The following is an 18,588-nucleotide window of genomic DNA, read 5'->3' as shown; positions in this document are numbered from 1 at the left end:
GTCATGACAAAAATACCTAATCACATATCCCTTTTAAACAGTTTTCTCCCTCATCTGTTTCAATGCAGTATACATTATTGAACCCATCTTTCTCAGTCTCTCCGCAACCCCAAGGTCAGTCCTGTTTTACAACAGTGGCACCATGTAGTATTTGTCCTTTTGTGACTCAGATACTTCACTCAGCATAATGTCCTCCAGAGTCACCCATTTGGAATAATATTGCATGAGTTCCTTGTTTTTTAATGCAGCATAGTATTCCATTGTGTGAATATACCACAGCTTCTCTACCCGTTCATTTGTTGATGGGCACTTAGGTTGTTTCCAACTCCTTGCTATTGTGAGCAAAGCCGTAATAAACATGGGTATGCATATTCCGCTTGGATGTTAGTTATGGTCTCTTTGGGGTATATTCCCAGTAGTGGTATTTCTATTTGCAACTTTTTGAGAAAACGCCATACTGCCTTCCACAGTGGTTGCGCCATTTTACACTCCCACCAATAGTGAATAAGGGTTCCAGTTTCTCCATCACCTCGCCAGCATTTGTTGCTTGCTGTTCTGTTAAATTTTGCAATTCTGACTGGGGTGAGATGGTATCTCATAGTTGTTTTAATTTGCATCTCTCTTAGAGCTAGGGATTTTGAACATTTCTTCATGTGCTTGTTAGCCATCTGAATGCCTTCTAGTGTCTGTTCATATCCTGTGCCCATTTTTCTATTGGATTATTTGCCTTTATCTTGTTGTGGTGAGAATCTTTGTCTTCTTGACATACCTTTTCAACCTGTATGCAGAACAGATTATCCGGGAGGCTGGGCTCTATGAGGAGAAATGTGGAGTCAAGATTGGTGGAAGATCTATGAACAATTTTCGTTATGCATATGACACAACCCTTCTTGCTGAAACTGAGGAGGACCTGAAGCGCTTGCTGCAAAGAGTCAAGGACTGCAGCCTCCAATATGAATTGAGGCTCAGTGTCAAGAAGACAAAGATTCTCACCCCTCAGTGTATTCCTTTTAAAGTACAAGTCAGACCATGTAAGACCTCTGTCTCAAAACCCTGTAATTTTCCCCCATTTCACTTGGAATAAAAGGTGTTCTGCATTCTCCAGCCACCTAGCCTCCTTACTGTGCTCTCTGGGACCTTACAGGACAGAATAGAACGTCTCCTGAGGGCTTCCACGTCTGTAAGGAGCCCTGGTGGCTTAGTGTGTGACATATGCCTCCAAACCTGATGGAGGGTCACAATGAGTCAGAACTGACTTGACAGCCATGGGTAGGTGTTTACAGAAGGTGAGTGCCTCACCTTTCTCCTACAGAGTGGGTGGTGGATTTGAACTGCCAACCTTTAAGTTAGCAACCCAAAGTTTAACTCAATGTGCCACCAGTGACACATTGTAACTCAATGACTCACATTGTAAACCCAGTGACTCAATGTAACTCCGTGACCACTTCATTTTCTCAGGCAGGGTTCTGTTCTGTCATACACAGACTTGCTATGAGTCAGAGCTGATTCGATGGTACCAAACAACAACTTCTTCACATATGTGCTTAGATCTTGCTTTTGCAATAAAACCCACCTGTCGCATTCTGTTTACTAATGTAACCTACTTGCCCTCTACCTCATTCCACTCAGGCATTCCTTACTCTATTCTATCTTTTTCTTTTTCATTTTCATCAGCACTTTCTACTTTCTGACAATTGTTGTTAGATTTCATTGAGAAACGTATGATCAAAACCTTGCCCTATCTGTCACCATCCGCACAATTTCTGCCTCACATTCAGCCCAGGGTTGCAGTCACTATGACAATTCATCTTGTTGTGGGTCTTATCTTTTGCTGACTTTCTATCTTTCTCAGCATGTCTTTTTCTGAGGACAGTACCCGCTAACAACATGCCCAAATTACGTGAGACAAAGTTTCAGCATTTTTGCCTCTAAGGAGCACTTTGGCTGCACTTGCTCTAAGACAAATTGTTTTGGCAATCCATAGTACATTCAATACTCTTTGCCAACACCACAATTCAAAGGCATAGATTCTTTTTCAGTCTTCCTCACTCATTGTCCAACATAGTCTTTACTTTTTTTATTGTATAGATTATTATGTGGCCTGCCCACTTGCTGTCCAGAGAGGAATCTCGTGGTTGCTGTGAAGCTGAACACTGTGACACTGATGAGTCAAATGCGAGAATGGTGACCCATGGGGGACAGTGTTTGTGGAGTTCCCTGAATAAAACAAGCTTGAAAGCAGGAGTGGCATCCACTTCTGAAATAGCTTGCCTCTGGAAACCCTATGAACCTAGAGAAAGGACGAAAGTTATATAAATGTCCAGGTCTTTTGTTCATGGGGTCACTATGCATCACCTATGACTCGAAAGCACTTAGCAACAACAACAACTAATAGAATGTAAGCTATCTGAGGGCAAGTATCTGCTTGTTACACTGTCCATTGCTTCCCTAAGGTCCAGGATGCTGCCTAGCCTTTTGTGAGCACTCAATACCTATTGTGGGTATTTATGTACAGAATGAAACAAACCAATAAAAACTGACTCAACTGCTCTTTGGCGATAATAATTTCCTGCTCTTCTTTGTAATTTCCTCACTGTGCATCCATTCTCATTTAGTTTGGCTGATTTTAGCTCTGAATAAATGGAATCATACAGTATTCGTCCTTTTGTGTTGATGTGAATCAGTCATTCTGCTAGCAGATTTACTGTTAGATGAAGTTCATCCACTCATCTGTTGTTGAAAGACATCAGGTTTCCTTCCAGTTTGTAGCCATACCAACCAGTACTGTAAGGACAACCATGCACTTGCTTCCTGACAAATACATGTACACAATCCTCTAAGGGTGTAAACCAGATATAAGACTGCAATTTCAGCATATGCGGCTTCACTGGATAAAGCCAAACCATTCCTGCCAATCTGTTCTTCCATTAGTAGTAAGATCACCTTTTAGGGTCTGTTTCCCCCATGTTTCTTTGCAAGAGTAGAAGGTTGGATTAGTTGATTTCTAAGGTCCCTTGTTTCTGATATTGACCCCATGGCTATGGCACTGCCTTTCCACAGAACTGCTGGTGAATTTGAACGACCACAGGGGCTTCAGGTTAGCCATGCAACTCCCAGTGGAGTAGACCACCAGAGCTCCCTCTGAATCTCTGATTGAGGAGCCCTGTATAAGCAGCACTGGGGCTGAATATCCTTAAGAGACATCCATTCCACCTATGTTTTGGAAGCAGCTCACGCAGGTCCTTGGTTTGTTCTGACTAGAGGAATGCTGGGAGACCCTGTGTGCCTCATGCATCAGGTGAGGAGCTCTTCTATGGATGCAGACTTAAGGCATAGTCAGTTCCCACGGCCACAGCATTTGTTCTGAGCCCCTTCTGAGGTCCCCCCCATAATTTTGCATTCCATTCAGATTCCAGGTTTTTCTGCATCTACACAGGTTGATTAGGTTTTATTTGTTTGCGTGTTTTTTAAGTAAAATTCTCCTCTAAATCCCCATCTCCATCAAGTCTGTTAAAACTCGGTTAAAGATGGAACTATACCTTCCCAGTACATGAAGGAATAACACTAGTGCAGAATTTGGGGTTTGAGATATTTATTAATAATCAAGACTGGTGAAAGTAAGGGAGGGTCACACTCAACTCATTGCTTTGCTGCAAAAGCGGTGCAGCATCAAGAAGCCAGGGTGGCACAGTGGTGAGAGGCAAGGGGTTACTGCCAGCAATGACTGCAGCGAGCCTGGCAAGAGCAGTGCCTGCTGCTGATGAAACTTCTCCACATGTTGCTGGTGGCCACCTGCCTCTGCTTGGCAGAGCTGGACATCCTCTGAGTCATTCACAAGTTGGCGTACGCAGAGATCGAGTGGAAGGCCTGCTTGGCTGAGGTGAAGGGTAAAATCAACAGTACCTGAGGCAATGCAGGGTAATACTGGACGTCTTATGTACCCAGCCGGCTCTGTGTATGTCTTTATGAGAAGGTACTATGACGCTGGCTGGGCCACTGATATCTGGGTAGGCCAGCATAACTTTGCATTGCTGTCTGAGGCATTTGCTGCAGAAGGTCAAGGACAAAGAAAGATTCTCATCACTGGGCCAATTTGCAGCATCATGATAGATGGTAAAGAGATTGAAATTGTTGACAGCTTCAGCTTGTTTGGCTCCACAGTCAACACTCTTGGTACCAGCAGCCAGGAAATCAAAAGACATATTGCTTTGGGAAGGTCTACTGTCAGCAACCTCTCCAGAGTGCTGAAAAGCAATGATGTCAATCTAGAGACTAAGGTGCATCTAATCCAGGTCATGGTCTTCGCAATTACTTGCTATAGATCAGTGAGCTGGGCAATGACTAAAGATGATAGAAGAAGAATCGATGCGTTGAGTTGTGGTTCTGAAAGAGTATTAAATAGACTACGGCGTGCTAAGAGAACAAACAGGTCTATTCTGAAGAAGGTGAAACCAGGCTGCTCCTTGGAGGCAAGGATTTTAAGGGTCCATCTGACATATTTGAGAATGCTGTAAAGAAGGACCAGTCCTTGGAGAAGGACATCATGCTTGGGAGGGTGGAGGGACAGCACAGGAGGGGAAGATCCTGGATGAGATTTGACTCAGTGGCTAGGGTAATGAGAGAAGTTGTGTCAGAGACAATAAAATTGGCTCAAGGTAGAGCAGAGTTCAGAGCTGTTGTACATATGAGTCAGAGTCAACGCAACAACACATAACAACACCACCTGACTTTCTGAATCAGCTACTAGACCTGCAAAGGACCTACCTCCCTTTGTCTTTTTTCTTCATGAAGGTGCCTCTTACTTAGTGTCCACGCAACATTCGTGTTAGGCTCTTCAGTGACCCTGTGCTATGTGTAGCTCTTTCTTAGTATCAACCTCCTGCTGGCCCAGCCCTGGGACCATTATTGTTTCAATCTGGCAGTTGCAGTGACAATAAATATTCTGCTCTTCGCCCCCCAGGTTACTGTTGCTTCTCCTGAAATTTGGCCTCTGTGGGATCTTACTCAAGCTGGCATCTGTGCTATCCTTCAAGTGGTGCTGAGGCTGCCCTTCCTGTTGAAGAACCCCGTGGGCTACCTGTCCTGATTACTTGATCGTGACCAGTTTCTCAAGCTCAGCAGTGAACTGGTGCTGGCTCCCTGAGGTATCTTCCTGCATTGTGCTTTCCACCTGGTCCTGTCGGTTGCCCACCTCATCCGACTCTTGCTCTTTGCCCTCCATAGGAAATCTCTAACCAAGATAGTTCCTGCAGCAATGGGCTCAAGTATGTCAGAGATGATGAGGATGGCACAGGATAGGACAGAGGTCAGATCTGTTGTTTAGAGGGTCACTGTGCATCATACCTGACTTGATGGCAGGTAGCAACAACCAAAAGGTGGCACAGAACAGGGCAAAGTATCCTGTCACTACTGCAGGATCTCTCCAAAAGAAAGGCTTCACCCAGGCCCTGACACCCAGAGTGTTTCTATTCTTTTCACCTCCAACTTCACTGGCATCTGCTTCAACCTTTCCGTCCACTCACTCACGACCAGTTCTATATCTGGTATTTCCACACGTTGCCCCATCTCCTGTGGGTCATACCTGCACGCTAATTCACACACCTGCTCAAGCTTCTGGAGCTGGCGCTCTGCAAGATCTCCTGGAATACATGCCCATCTACGTCCTGCAGCTCAACACTCCCCCCCCTCGTTGCTATTGAGTTGAAACCCACTCACAGCTGATCCACCAGTGGATTTTCAGAAGCTATAAATTAGGACTGCAGCCTTCAGTATGGACTAAGGCTCAATGTCAAGAAGACAAAGATTCTCGCCACTGGACCAATTGGCAGCATCAGGATGGATGACGAAGAGATTGAGAGTGTTCACAGCTTCAGTTTGCTCGGCTCCACAGTCAACACTCTTGGCACCAGCAGTCAGGAAATCAAAAAGCGTATCGCGATGGGAAAGTCTGCTGTTAGGGACCTCTCTAAGGTACTCAGGAGCAACAGTATCTCTCTGGAGACTAATGTGCGCCTGATACAGGCCATGGTATTTGCAATCGCTTGTTATGCATCAGAGAGTTGGACAATGACTAGGGAGGACAGAAGGAGAGTGGATGCTTTTGAGCTGTGGTGCTGGAGAAGGGTACTGAATGTAGACTTCCAGGAAAACAAACAGATTCATCTTGGAGAGGATTAAACCAAGCTACTCCTTGGAGGCAAGGATTCTGGGGCTTCGTCTGACATACTTTGGACATGTTGCCAGGAGCGGGTCCTTGGAGAGGGACATCATGCTTGGGAGGGTGGAGGGACAGCGCAGGAGGGGAAGACCCTCTATGAGATGGATTTATTCGGTGACTGGGGTAATCGGGATGGGTGTGTCAGAGGCGGTGCGGTTGGCACAGGATAGAGCAGGGTTTAGGGCTGTTGTGCTTAGGGTCGCTATGAGTCGGAAACGACTCGACGGCACATAACAACAACAACAACAACAACAACAACAACATAAATTACATGGTGTCTCTCTGGAGACTAAAGTGCGTCTGATACAGGCCATGGTCTTTGCTATCACTTGTTATGCATCAGAGAGTTGAACAGTGACTAAGGAGGATAGAAGGAGAATTGAGGTTTTTGAACTGTGGTGCTGGAGAAGAGTATTGAATGTACCATGGACTGCCAAGAAAACAAACAGATTCATCCTGGAGAGGGTTAAAGCGGGCTGCTCCTTGGAGGCAAGGATTCTGAGGCTTCATCTGACATACTTTGGACATGTTGTTGTAAGGAGAGACTGGTCCTTGGAGAGGGACATCATGCTTGGGAGGGTGAAGGCACAGTGTAGGAGGGGAAGACCTTCTATGAGGTGGATTGATTCAGTAACTGGGGTAATCAGGCTGGGTATATCAGAGACAGTGCGATTGGCACAGGACAGAGCAGGGTTTAGGGCTGTTGTACATAGGGTCGTTATGAGTCGCAAGCGACTTGACGGCACATGACAACAACAACAACATAAACTGCATGAAAGGAGATGGCTATCTCTCTCTGATTGGAGCAGCTGGTGGATTTGAACGGCTCACCTTTGGGTTACCAGTGCAACTCTACCAACTAGACTGCCAGAGCTCCCTCCTTGGATAAGGCACAGTCTTAAAGTCCAAGATTGGGTGAGATGGAGCCAGGTCCCATCCACCACACAGTTTCATTTCCACAGGGCTCTAGGATCAGAAGAATTGCAACAGCAACAACAAAACAACCAACCACTGTCTCATTTTAAAGCTGGCAGAGTGGGGGAAAGAGTGTCCAGTAAACAGATCGAATTGGATCAAGATGGAGAGTTTCAAAGGTCATACCCTCCCTGGGAGCATCTTCTACTTCATGAGCCTGTGATGGAGTTCAAAATACATTCTGAAATAAGCCTGTAGAAAGAACAAGCAAACTTGGTATCTTGGTTCCAAAGCATTATTCCATCAAATAATTTTGGAAGGAATCATCACAGTTGGCATGGCTTTAGTTGGTATGAATGGGGAACAGTTTATTATTGGAGAGCCTTACCTGACCTTCTACAACTATATAGAAGGCCAGTGGAACAAGCTCCTGGGCTGGCAGCATTGCACTGTGTATTTCTTCTTTGGGCTGTTTGGCGTGACAAACATCTTACGTTATACCAATAATCGTTCACTTCCTGTTTCCTTAACCAATTTAATGTTGTCAAATGCTTTTTTTACGGAAGATTTTATTTTCTTCAACCACAATTATGGCCGAGACATGCTGGAAACCTCTGTGCACTAGCTGCTGGTGGCCTTGGCTATCATTGTGACAGGTCTAACAATTATCTTTATACATTCATTGAGGAACTACCAAAATAATTTTTTATTCAATCAAGCTATTAATAGTGACTATAAAATATTAATAGACCTATACGTTCTTTATGTTTCTAAAATAGGGTTTATCGCATTCACAAAACAGTTGCTCACTGAAGGAATAACAGTAGTCAATATTAAATCCAACTCTATTTTCAGACGAACCATATATCCTGGGCACACACAGAACACTGTCTCCTAATCCTTACAGTCAAATCCTTTTAGAAATATTCTAAAAGGTAGAATAAACTAAGGCAAATAGCTATAAAGGCTGAACAAAAGCCTTCTTCGTTCATGAATGAGAAAACTAAACTTTTCACTAAAGAGCTTTATGAATCATTTGAAAAATCAGTGAAGAAGGAAACAAAAACCTGCTCTTCCCGCCCCTATTCTTTAAGTCTTCCATTCCTGAGAAACGAGCAAGAAGCACCTATTGTAAAAGATCATAATAAAGGTGATACTCAGGCTTTGGTTCTGGATGTGTTTTCTGGCTTGAACTGGTCCTTTTGAATCTTCATTAGTGAATTTAAACGAGTATGTACGAGCATTATTTTCTCTTTCAGCTCCGCAGTCTTTTCTGGTAGAGTTATGTTGTGAATAACCATCTCAGATGCATTCACTATGGCTTTTGATTTTAAGAGATCATCATTTTGTCACCAGAAATGCAAAAATGGCCTCTCAAGGCAGCTAACCTAGCATGAATAGAATACGGAAGGAAACCAATGACAGTTCCATAGGAACTACAGGGTAAAAGGTGGTAAATGCTGCCTTTGAGTGGATCGTCAACGCCAATCAATAAGGGCGCTTCCAAATCGACACTATTTGTGACTTCAGAGAAGACCACTACAGGTCCCAGGCGAGGTGCAAGGAGTTGGCGGAGGAGCACCGCGCAGTGTGCACTGGAAGAGAGCGCACGGCTCAGGCCAGACAGCTGACCAGCTCCAGACTCCTTCGCTCCAAGACCCTTGGGGCCAACGGGCGAGGACCCCTTCACTACTTGTGTGGCCCGCTCTAGGGAAGTCGTTGAAGAATGTTTGCCAGTAGCCTTGGTAGCCCCACGGTTACAAGCATGTCCATGCTGCAATCTTGCATAAATCAGCAGATGCCTGCCGGCTGCCCCACCATTTTCCTGCAGTATCACTGACTCCTTCCGTTTAGAAGATCAGTTTTGGAACTTTTTTTTTAATTACTTTTATTATTACTTTGTGTGTGTGGTGTCGAATCAGATGTTACTGGTAACAGGAGATTACCCCTCCTGCTCCAACAGGACATCTAGTTCGAACCACTCAACTCTGGGATTGCAGTGCAGCTTCTTGCCACTAGGCCACCGGAGCTCACCCAGTTTTAGAACTTTTAACAACAAGCTTCTTCATCCTTCAAGGGACCTGGTTCTGGCAGATGGGTTTCACACTGTATTCCCCCTATGGAGGTCATGTAGGGGAGCCAATGGACTATGACAATAGTCTTTTCCTCACCATATACTTTTTAAGCTTTTAAAAAAATTTATACTAGTTTACTTATAAAGTTTGTATACATTGCTTTTCACACAAGATCTTTTCACACCCCCGTCCACCCATCCACCCATCAAATTGTGCGACCCTATGATTACGCACCCCTCCAATTCTCACCCCTCTGCTCCCCCTTCCCACCTTGGATCCTCTAACTCCTTCTACAAATGGTCTTATACAGTGTTTGTCCTTATGAAACTTAATGAGTTCATTCAGCATAATGATCTCCAGTTTCTCCTAAGTTAGGCAGTAATTTCCAAAATGATTGCTCTTTCATTCTGCATAGTATTCCATTGTGTAAGTGTATCATAATTTCTCAATCCATTCGATTGTGGTTGGCTATTTGGGCTGATAGAAGAAGAATTGATGCTTTTGAGCTGTGGTGTTGGAGAAGAGTATTGAATATGTCATGGACTGCTAAGAGAACAAACACGTTTGTTCTAGAGAGGGTGAGACTAGGCTGCTCCCTGGAGGCAAGGATTCTGAAGCTTCATCTGACATACTTTGGACACGTTGCAAGGGGGACGTCATGCTTAGGAGCGTGAAAGGAGAGGAAGACCCTTGATGAGATGGATTGATTCAGTGACTGGGATAGTGTGGGTAGGTGTGTCAGAGACAATAAGATTGGCACAAGATAGAGCAGGGTTGGCACATAACAACAATAACAGCCATGGGATAGCTGGGGTCATGTGGAATTTCTATGTTCAGCTTTTTGAGGAAGTGCCAAACTGCCTTCCAGAATGGTTGTACCATTTTACAATCCCACCAACAATGTATAAAAGTTCCTATCTTGCCACATCCTCTTAAACATTTATTACTTGCTGCCCTGCTAAACTTTGCCACTGTTACTGGGGTAAGATGGTATTTCATTGTGGTTTTGATATGCATCTCTCTTATTGCCAGTGATTTGGAGCACTTCTTCATGTGTCTGTTGGCCATCCTCACCATATGCTTTTGCTGGTATTATGCAGTCAGCCTTTTCATCATTGGATCGAATATTTCCTATATCACCTGGTTGGTCAAGTCTAAACTTAAGAGATTCTGCCCCTCAGAAGTCAGACTCCTGAAAAATGCTGACTGTGGTCAGGAATCCAAAGGAGAGATGTGATATTGATGAGCTTCTAGGTTTTCTAGATCATCCTTTTATTTTTGTGCATTATTTTTGTTCATAATCTTTTTTTTTAATTTAGTTTGTTTATTTTTCATTTCAATGAACATCTACAGAGATTTTGGAATGTTCATAATCTTGTAGAGAGAATTTTGGCTAAGGATAGCTCCCAGTCCACTGTTCATATTTCCAATTTTGTATCTGAACTTAAATATTTTCTTTTTAGGTTTGCAAAGAATTTGTAGGTGCTTGGTTCTTTTTGCAAATCAGTCATGGTATTCAGGGCTGGAAAAACTCATCAGTTCACCTAATGTTTGATGACCACATTAAGAAAAGGATTTGTTTTATTTGCCATATAGATGTATTCAAGCTGCCTGGGTTTGTTACCATTTTTAACTTGTTAAACATAGACTTACACTTTTTAGTTTATCTTGTTGCTGCAATGTGAAATCAATAAATGCATACACTTTAGTTTAAAAAAAAGAAATGTCCAAAATTGGTGTTGGGCTGAGCACTTTGGCTCAGAGTTTAGTAACTCTTATTAAACCATTATGACCTCTATTCTTGCCAACTCTTGAGAGAATTTCCAAATATGAAACATGGTAAAGAGATAAGAAGCAAACTCCCTACCACTAAAACAAAACAAAAAATTCAAACAAACCAATACAATCACGCAGTGATAAAAGTTAAACTTGCCATGTCAACTTCAAGGGTAAGTGATCTGTGGGGCAGAGGAGCAAAGCCTGTTCTGTCTACACAGGAAGTTGTCAGCTCCTTTCTCAGAAGCCTTCCTGAAAGAAAAGGCCATGTCACCTGCACACACCCAGTGTCAAGGAGGCTTTGCCATATTTAAGAGAGGGTGAGAGTAGCTTGTGGAGTGACTCTGGGCAGGGGCCAGCTGAGAACTGGTTGGTCCTGGCCAAAGAACCTTTATTTCCTGGGCCTGGCCACTCCCTGTCTCTCTTGAGGCATTACTGCTCCCCAGGCAGTGGAACGGACTAGGTCTCTTGCTTTCTCTGGGCTTGGAGGGAGTAGGCTCTGTAGGCTGGAGAGAGGAAGTGGCTTTGACCATGACTTCCTGAGATCCTCTGCAGGGTACTTGGGTCCTTGACTTCATTTGGAGGCTACAGTGCTGGGCAAAAATTGAATGATACCGGAGTGAGGATCCCCCTGTGTCCCTCACAAGGTGAACTGCCCAGTTATTGTCCCAGGATGTGCCATGGTCTCCAGCTGTCATAGGGAGAGAGGTGATGTTAGAATCCATGAAAACCCTCTCCGTGGCTGCATCTCCTTCCTCCTTACCCTCTCCTCCTACTTTTTCTTTCTTTCTTTTATAAACACATTCATTTAAGCATTCAGAGGGATACATGTCAACTGAGTGTCTAATAGGTACCTGCTCTGTGGAGGCTAAAATATACAAGGCACATTCCCAGGCCTTGAGGAGGTCATGGCCAAATGAAGAAGATTTATCCCTTTTGATTTTCTTGCCGGGTTGTAATGGACAACACAAGGCACTTGGGGGTTAGCGGGTCTTTTTACAAGAGTCAGTTCATCAACTGCAAAATAATGAGGGCACTTAGCTCATGTGGTTGTGGTGGGGATTACATACTAGAACACTTATCTTTTTCATAGTTGTTGTAATTGTTGATTGCCTTTGAGTCGAGCACAACTCATAGTGACCCTATGAAGCCTGAAGCCCCTTCTACAACTACTGACATTTATCAAAGTTCATAAAGTTTCCACAGGCATGTTATTTAGGAAGTTAATTTTCACAGTAGGTGCACAATAAATTTCAGCTACACTAGATTCAAATCTAGAAGCAAGTTGTAAGCCAACCTAAGACTTCTGGGACTGAGATGGAATGGCTTAAAGTCTGGGTATGTCCACTAGTCCAGCGTAGAAGAGGTGAAAAGTGATTTAAATAGGAGGAACAAAAGGGCTTAGAACTTTTAATTCAGATAACATGAAGACGAGACAATGAATCCCATTGAATAAATTGGGACAGACTTTTTGGTGTTGGAATGGTGAGGAATTGGGTCTCCCAAAAGAAGGTTAAGGGTTTGGGTAAGGGCCTAAAATGGAACCACTGAAGTAACTGGAATCCCCTTATTGCCTATGTAATCCCTGTCCAACACTAGTGAAGCTTGAACCCAGCAATACCTGGTTAGTTGCCATGATTAAATTGTGATTCATGACTCATATGTATGTGGTTTTCAAAGACCAAGATTTTTTTTTAAGATCACCAGGTCTTTCTTCTGAGGCACTTCTGAGTGGCCTAGAGCCTTCCACATGCCTTTGCTTATCAATTTATCTCATTAACCATTTGGATTAACCATGGGCTCCAGAAACACCTAACAGGTAGTCTTTATCACTCAACAAGTCTTGACTGAGCTCTTATTATGTACCAGGAGTCCTGATGGCATAGTCGTTAAGCACTTGGCAGCTAACTGAAGGGCCAGCAGTTCAAACCCACCAGCTGCTCCATGGGGGAAAGATGTGGCTAGTTGCTTCTATAAAGATTTGCAACCTTGGTGCTTATCCAGAGGCCTTCTGACCAGAGGCTCAGGGGCAATCAAGTTCAAGTGACATAATGTAATCCACAAAAACGTGTTGTGCATCTTATTTTGGGGAGTGGTGACTGAGGTCTTAAAATCTTGCAGGCAGCTGCTATCTGAGGTGAAGCTACTGATCTTTCTTTGGAACAAAAAGCAAAGAAAAGCAAAGATATATAGAAACAATTAGTCCAAAGGGAAGGTCCAAAACTAAAAAAAAACTTAAAAAGGGCCAGACTTAGTGGTGTAATAGAGACAAATGGAAACTCTATGAAATTTGATTAATGTGATAGCTATAGAAAGGCTTCAGGTCTTTTGTTCACAGGGTCGCTATGAGCCGTGCTCGACTTGAAGGCAATCAACAACAACACCCTTTCAACCTAGAACTAAACTACCTCCACGACTTAGCTTTCTGTCAGTAACAGATATGCCTACTTGGTAAATAATAACAGCAGGGAGTCAATGATACTGGATAAAATGGGCAGCATTTTCTTAAGAAGAGGATAAGGTGAAGGAGTAAAAGAAACCAGAATCACCAGGAGGAAGTGGGAAGAGTGTTGTTGTTACATTGTGGATATGGCAATTTAATGAATTAATGGAAAAACAGACTGATAGATAAACTTTCACTCAAATAACTTTTTTTTTTTAAAAAAATACAGTTTTGTATAAAAAGAGGGCAGGTGGCATGGGGAAGGATGAGTTTGATCTCCACTAACCGCACAAGAAAGAATTTTCCCATTCACAATATAAAACCTATTTTCCATGAGGTCAGACATGTCCCATGATCTCACCACCTGCTGTTGTTGTTAGGTGCCATAGAGCTGAGTATAGTGACCCTATAAACAAGTGATCTGAACTCTGTCATATCCTGTGCCATCTTTATCACACCACCTCTCTCTGACACACCTGAACCCATTGCTGTTGTCACCGTGTCGATCTGTCTCATTGAAGGTCTCACTCTCCTTCCCTGATGCTTCTCTTTTCCCAGCGTAGTGTCGCTTTCCAAGGAATAGTATGTGAGAGGAAGCGTCACCATCCTAACCTCCAAGAGCACTCTGACTGCACCTTTTCCAGGACAGTCCACAGCACTTACTTGCGTTTGGCAGTCCGCGCCACGTACTTCTATCAGTTCTAACACTAACTGCCCCTCTTAGAGCTCTCACTGCTTTACTACTGGGTCCATAATCCATTGCAATGGCCACAAAGAACTCACAGAACCATAAAATTATCAGGCTTACTAGGAATTCAGGTTGAAAACAGCATGCAGCTCTGTCAGGACACCTTCCTAAGCATTCTTATATAGGCCCTTGACCTCCAGTCTCATGGATTTAGGTCAGGGTTACAAAGCTCTCTAGTTGTCATGTGCTGTCAAGTTGGAACCAACTCATAGCTGACTCTTCAGCAGGTGTGCAGAGGCTGTAAATTACATGGTAGGAGACAGTTTATCTTTCTTTCTTGGAGCAGCTGATGGATTCTAACTGGCTGCCTCTGGGTGGGCAGCACAACTCCTTACCCACTAGGCCACCAGGGCTCCCTCCAAAGCCATCTTAGTCCTGCCATTTAGGGCATCAGCACCCCCCCCCCCAACCTTCAGACAAGCTTGAGCAAAAGCCTCTGGCTCCGGGTTGTTGAGCAGCAATCCCACATCAGCTGTTTCACTGAGGTCTCAGACTGACTGGTATAGAACATACACCACATTTTCTGCTTCCTCTTTCTTGTTAGTAGCAAGATTCCTGTTTGTTTGTTTTTTGTTTTTTTTGGGTTTTTTTTGTGCGTGTACCGTCAAATCGGATCTGACTGGTACAGGAGGAGGTTGCACCTCCTTCTCCAGCAGAGCACCTGGTGGATTCGAACTGCAAACGTCTGCCATTGCAGTTGCAGCTTCTTGCCACTAGGCCACAGATTCCTGTCTTTTTATTTTTTTATTTTTTTTATTTTATTATTTTTTGTGTGCGTGTACCGTCAAATCAGATCTGACTGGTACAGGAGGAGATTGTTCCTCCTTACTCGGCAGAGCATCTCGTGGATTCGAACCGTTCGCCTCTGGGATTGTAGTTGCAGCTCCTTGCCACTAGGCCACCAGAGCTCCCCTAGATTCCTGTCTTTTGCCTCTAGACTTATTCACTTGAAACCCAATGGCAGAGCAACACGGACCAATCCCATCATTACTATCTAAATACCTTGTTTGCAAATTCCATCTAAAAGGTACTATTCACCTCATTAGGGTAGCCTTACACAGCCATGTGGTGAAAGTCAAAACAATGGGCAGTTGTTGTTTGAGTCGAAACCAACCCATTGCTGACCTTCCAGCAGGTTTTCAGAGACAGTAAATCATATAGGAGGAGATTGTCCATCTTCCTGCTGGATTTGAATTGCAGTCAACCTTGGAAGCCTTATGGGTCAGTTCTGCTTTGTCCTACAGGGCTGCTTTGTGTTGGTATCAACTCTATGGCAGTGGGTTTTGGATTTGGTTATACTCCATAAAAAGTTTTTGGCATTTAACAGTGAAGAAAACAGACACAAATCCCTACCCTTTTTTAAAAAAAAACTTTACACTAGTTTATTTACAAAATTTGAATACATTGTTTTAGAGAACAGATTCTTTCAATTTCCCTCACCCTCCCACAAAATTGTACAACCCCATAGTTAATCCCTCTCCCATCTTCATCCCTCTGCTTCCACCCTCTCCCACCCCTCTTGGACCCTTATTTGACAATAACGGTTTTATACAATATTTACCGTGTGGGACTGAGTGAGTTCACTCAGCATAAATCTCTCTAGTCCTTCCCAAGTTAGGTAATAATTTACAAAATCATTACTTCTGCGTGCTGCATAGTATTCCACTGTGTGAATGTACCATAATTTTTCAATGCATTTGTTTGTGGTTGAATGTTTGGGCTGTTTCCATGTTCTTGCAACGTGAATAATGCTGCTATGAAAATGGGTGTACAAATCTCCATTTGTGCCTCAGTTCTCATTTCCTCAGGGTATATTCCAAGTAGTGGAATAGCGGAGTAATATGGAATTTCTACGTTCAGCCTTTTGAGGAAGCGCCAAACTGCCTTCTAGAATGGTTGTACCATTTTACCACCAACAATGTAAATCAACTCAAGGTGGATCAGAAACCTGGGAGTAAAGCCCCAAACCATAACATTCATAAGATTCAAACTGGGATTAAGCTTAGAAGTGCTAGTCCAAGATATAAAGAGACTGACAAATACAACCAGAAATACACAATCTGAAGAGGATAAAATTGATGCATGGGGCCTTATAGAGATTAAATCCTTGTGTGCATAAAAAAAAATCTCAGTCACAGAAGGACAAATACTGCATAGTGCCACTGTTGTAAAACAGGACTGATATTGGTGTTGGGGGGAGACTGAGAAAGATAGGATAAATTGTGTATACTGCATTGAAACAGATAAGGGAGGGAACTGTTTAAAAGGGATATATGATTAGACATTATTATCATGACAGGAGTCTAGAACCAGGCTGCATAGTGGAGTGAACTTGGAGGTGGGGGGAGAGGGATTGTATAACAATGAAAGAATTTTTCTTTTACTTTTCAAAGAGAAGAGCGAACTAGTGGGGAGGCTGGGCGGGAGAAAAGTGCAACGATGAATGAATGGAAATCCAAAGTCTCTATAAACTTATATTAAAATCAATAAAGATAAAAAAAGAAAAAACCCCATTTTAAATAATTTTTTTAAAAAAACAAAAAACCCCCACACTTTTTCCAACAGGGTGAAAAGAAAACCTACAGACTGTGAACAAACATTTGGTAATACCATCTCAGACAAAAGTCTTATAACAAAAGTTTATAGAATACTCCTGGGCCTCCACAAGAAAAAGACTGATAACCCAATTACAAATTGGGCAAAAGACATGGAAAGAAGTTTCACAGAGGAAGATATTCCAATGGCAAACAGACACATGAAGAAATGCTTCAAATCACTGGCAATAAGAGAAATGCAAATCAAAACCATAATGAGGTACCATCTTACTCCAATAACAATGGTCAAGTTTAACAGGGCAACAAGTAATAAATGTTGGAGAGGATGTGGTGACAAATCCCTATCTTAATGCACATATACAAGTAGTCATGTTGTTAAGTGCCTTCAAGTCAGAACCAACTCATAACTGACCCTTTAGTGGATTTAGGGGGTGCTGGAAACCTAGTCTAGAGGTAAGAAGCTGCGCTGCAATTTCAAAGGCACACCAGCTGATGGGCACGCTCCTCCCATACAATTGATTTACTGCATCTGAAAATCTGCTGGAGGGTCAGCTATGGGCCAGTTTTGACTCAATGGCACCCCACCCTACCCCCACCAGTAACCTAGTAGTAAGGAGTTGTGCCATAAACCCAAAGGCACACAGTTTAAATCCACCAGCTTCTCTGCTGAAGAAAGATGGGCAATCTCCAATGTGGTTTATAGCACTGAAAACCTGCTGGAGAGTCAGCTATGAGTTGGTTCGGACTTGATGGCACAGAACAACAACATAGATCACATGGGAGGAGATTGCCCCTCTTTCTCCTGAGGAAGTGTGGTGGATTCAAACTGTATGCTTTTAGGTTGACAGCACGACTCTTTATCATTAGGCCATTGTTTTTGTTGTTATGTGCCATCAAGTTCCTGTGACTCACGGCAACCCTATGTACAAGAGCTCTAAACCTGTTCTATTCCTTGCCAATCTTATTGTCTCTGACACATCTATCCCCATTGATGGAATCAATCCATCTCATAGAGGGTCTTCCTCTCCTGCACTGTCCCTCCACCCTCCTGAGCATGACATCCCTCTTCAAGGACAATCCTGCCTTGCAACATTTCCAGAATATGTCAGATTGAGCTTTAGAATCCTTGCCTCCAAGAAGCAACCTGGCTTCACCCTCTCCATGACGAACTTGTTTGTTCTCCTAGCAGTTCATGGTATATTGAATACTCTTCTCCAGCACCAAAGCTCAAAGGCATCAACTCTCTTTCTATCATCCCTAGTCACTGTCCAGCTCTCTGATGCATAGAAAGTAATTATAAAGACCATGGCCTGTATCAAGTGCACCTTAGTCTCCAGACTAACATCATTGCTCTTCAGTACTTTGTAAAGGTCTCTGACAGCCGACTTCCCCAATGCAATTCATCTTTTAATTTCCTGGCTGCTGGTACCAAGGTGTTGATAGTAGAGCCAAGCAAACTGAAGCTGTCGACAATCTCAATCTCTTCACCGTCTATCATGATGCTGCCAGTTGGCCCAGTTGTGAGAATCTTTGTTTTCTTGATGTTGAGCTTCAATCCATATTGAAGGCTATAGTCCTTGATGTTCTGTAGCAAATGCTTCAGGGCCTCCTAAGTTTCAGCAAGCAGGTTTGTGTCATCTGCATAAGGCAGATTGTTGATGAGTCTATCTCCAATCCTGATGCCACACTTCTCCTCATAGAGCCCAGCCTCCTGGGTAATCTGGTCTGCATATAGATTGAAAAGATATGGAGATAGGACACATCCTTGATGCACACTCTTCCCAATTTTGAGCCATGCAATGTTTCCTTGCTCTGTTCTTTTTTTTCCCTATAATTATATTTTATTAATTTTCATAAAC

General features: G+C 43.2%; 2 pseudogenes; one reads left to right on the top strand and one right to left on the bottom strand.

Annotated features, from left to right (window-relative positions):
* LOC102860775 overlaps positions 1–7,757 on the top strand; it is a 9,416-nt pseudogene extending 1,659 nt beyond the window's left edge.
* Positions 7,758–8,289: 532 nt separating this feature from the next.
* Positions 8,290–18,588, bottom strand: part of LOC102860366 — a 13,277-nt pseudogene continuing 2,978 nt past the window's right edge.

Source organism: Elephantulus edwardii, unplaced genomic scaffold (assembly GCF_000299155.1).
Source record: "Elephantulus edwardii isolate Elephantulus edwardi_28Jun2011 unplaced genomic scaffold, EleEdw1.0 scaffold00340, whole genome shotgun sequence".
NCBI lineage: Eukaryota > Metazoa > Chordata > Mammalia > Macroscelidea > Macroscelididae > Elephantulus > Elephantulus edwardii.
The sequence above is the reverse complement of the archived record's forward strand: the minus strand, read 5'-3'. Positions and strand labels throughout refer to the sequence as shown.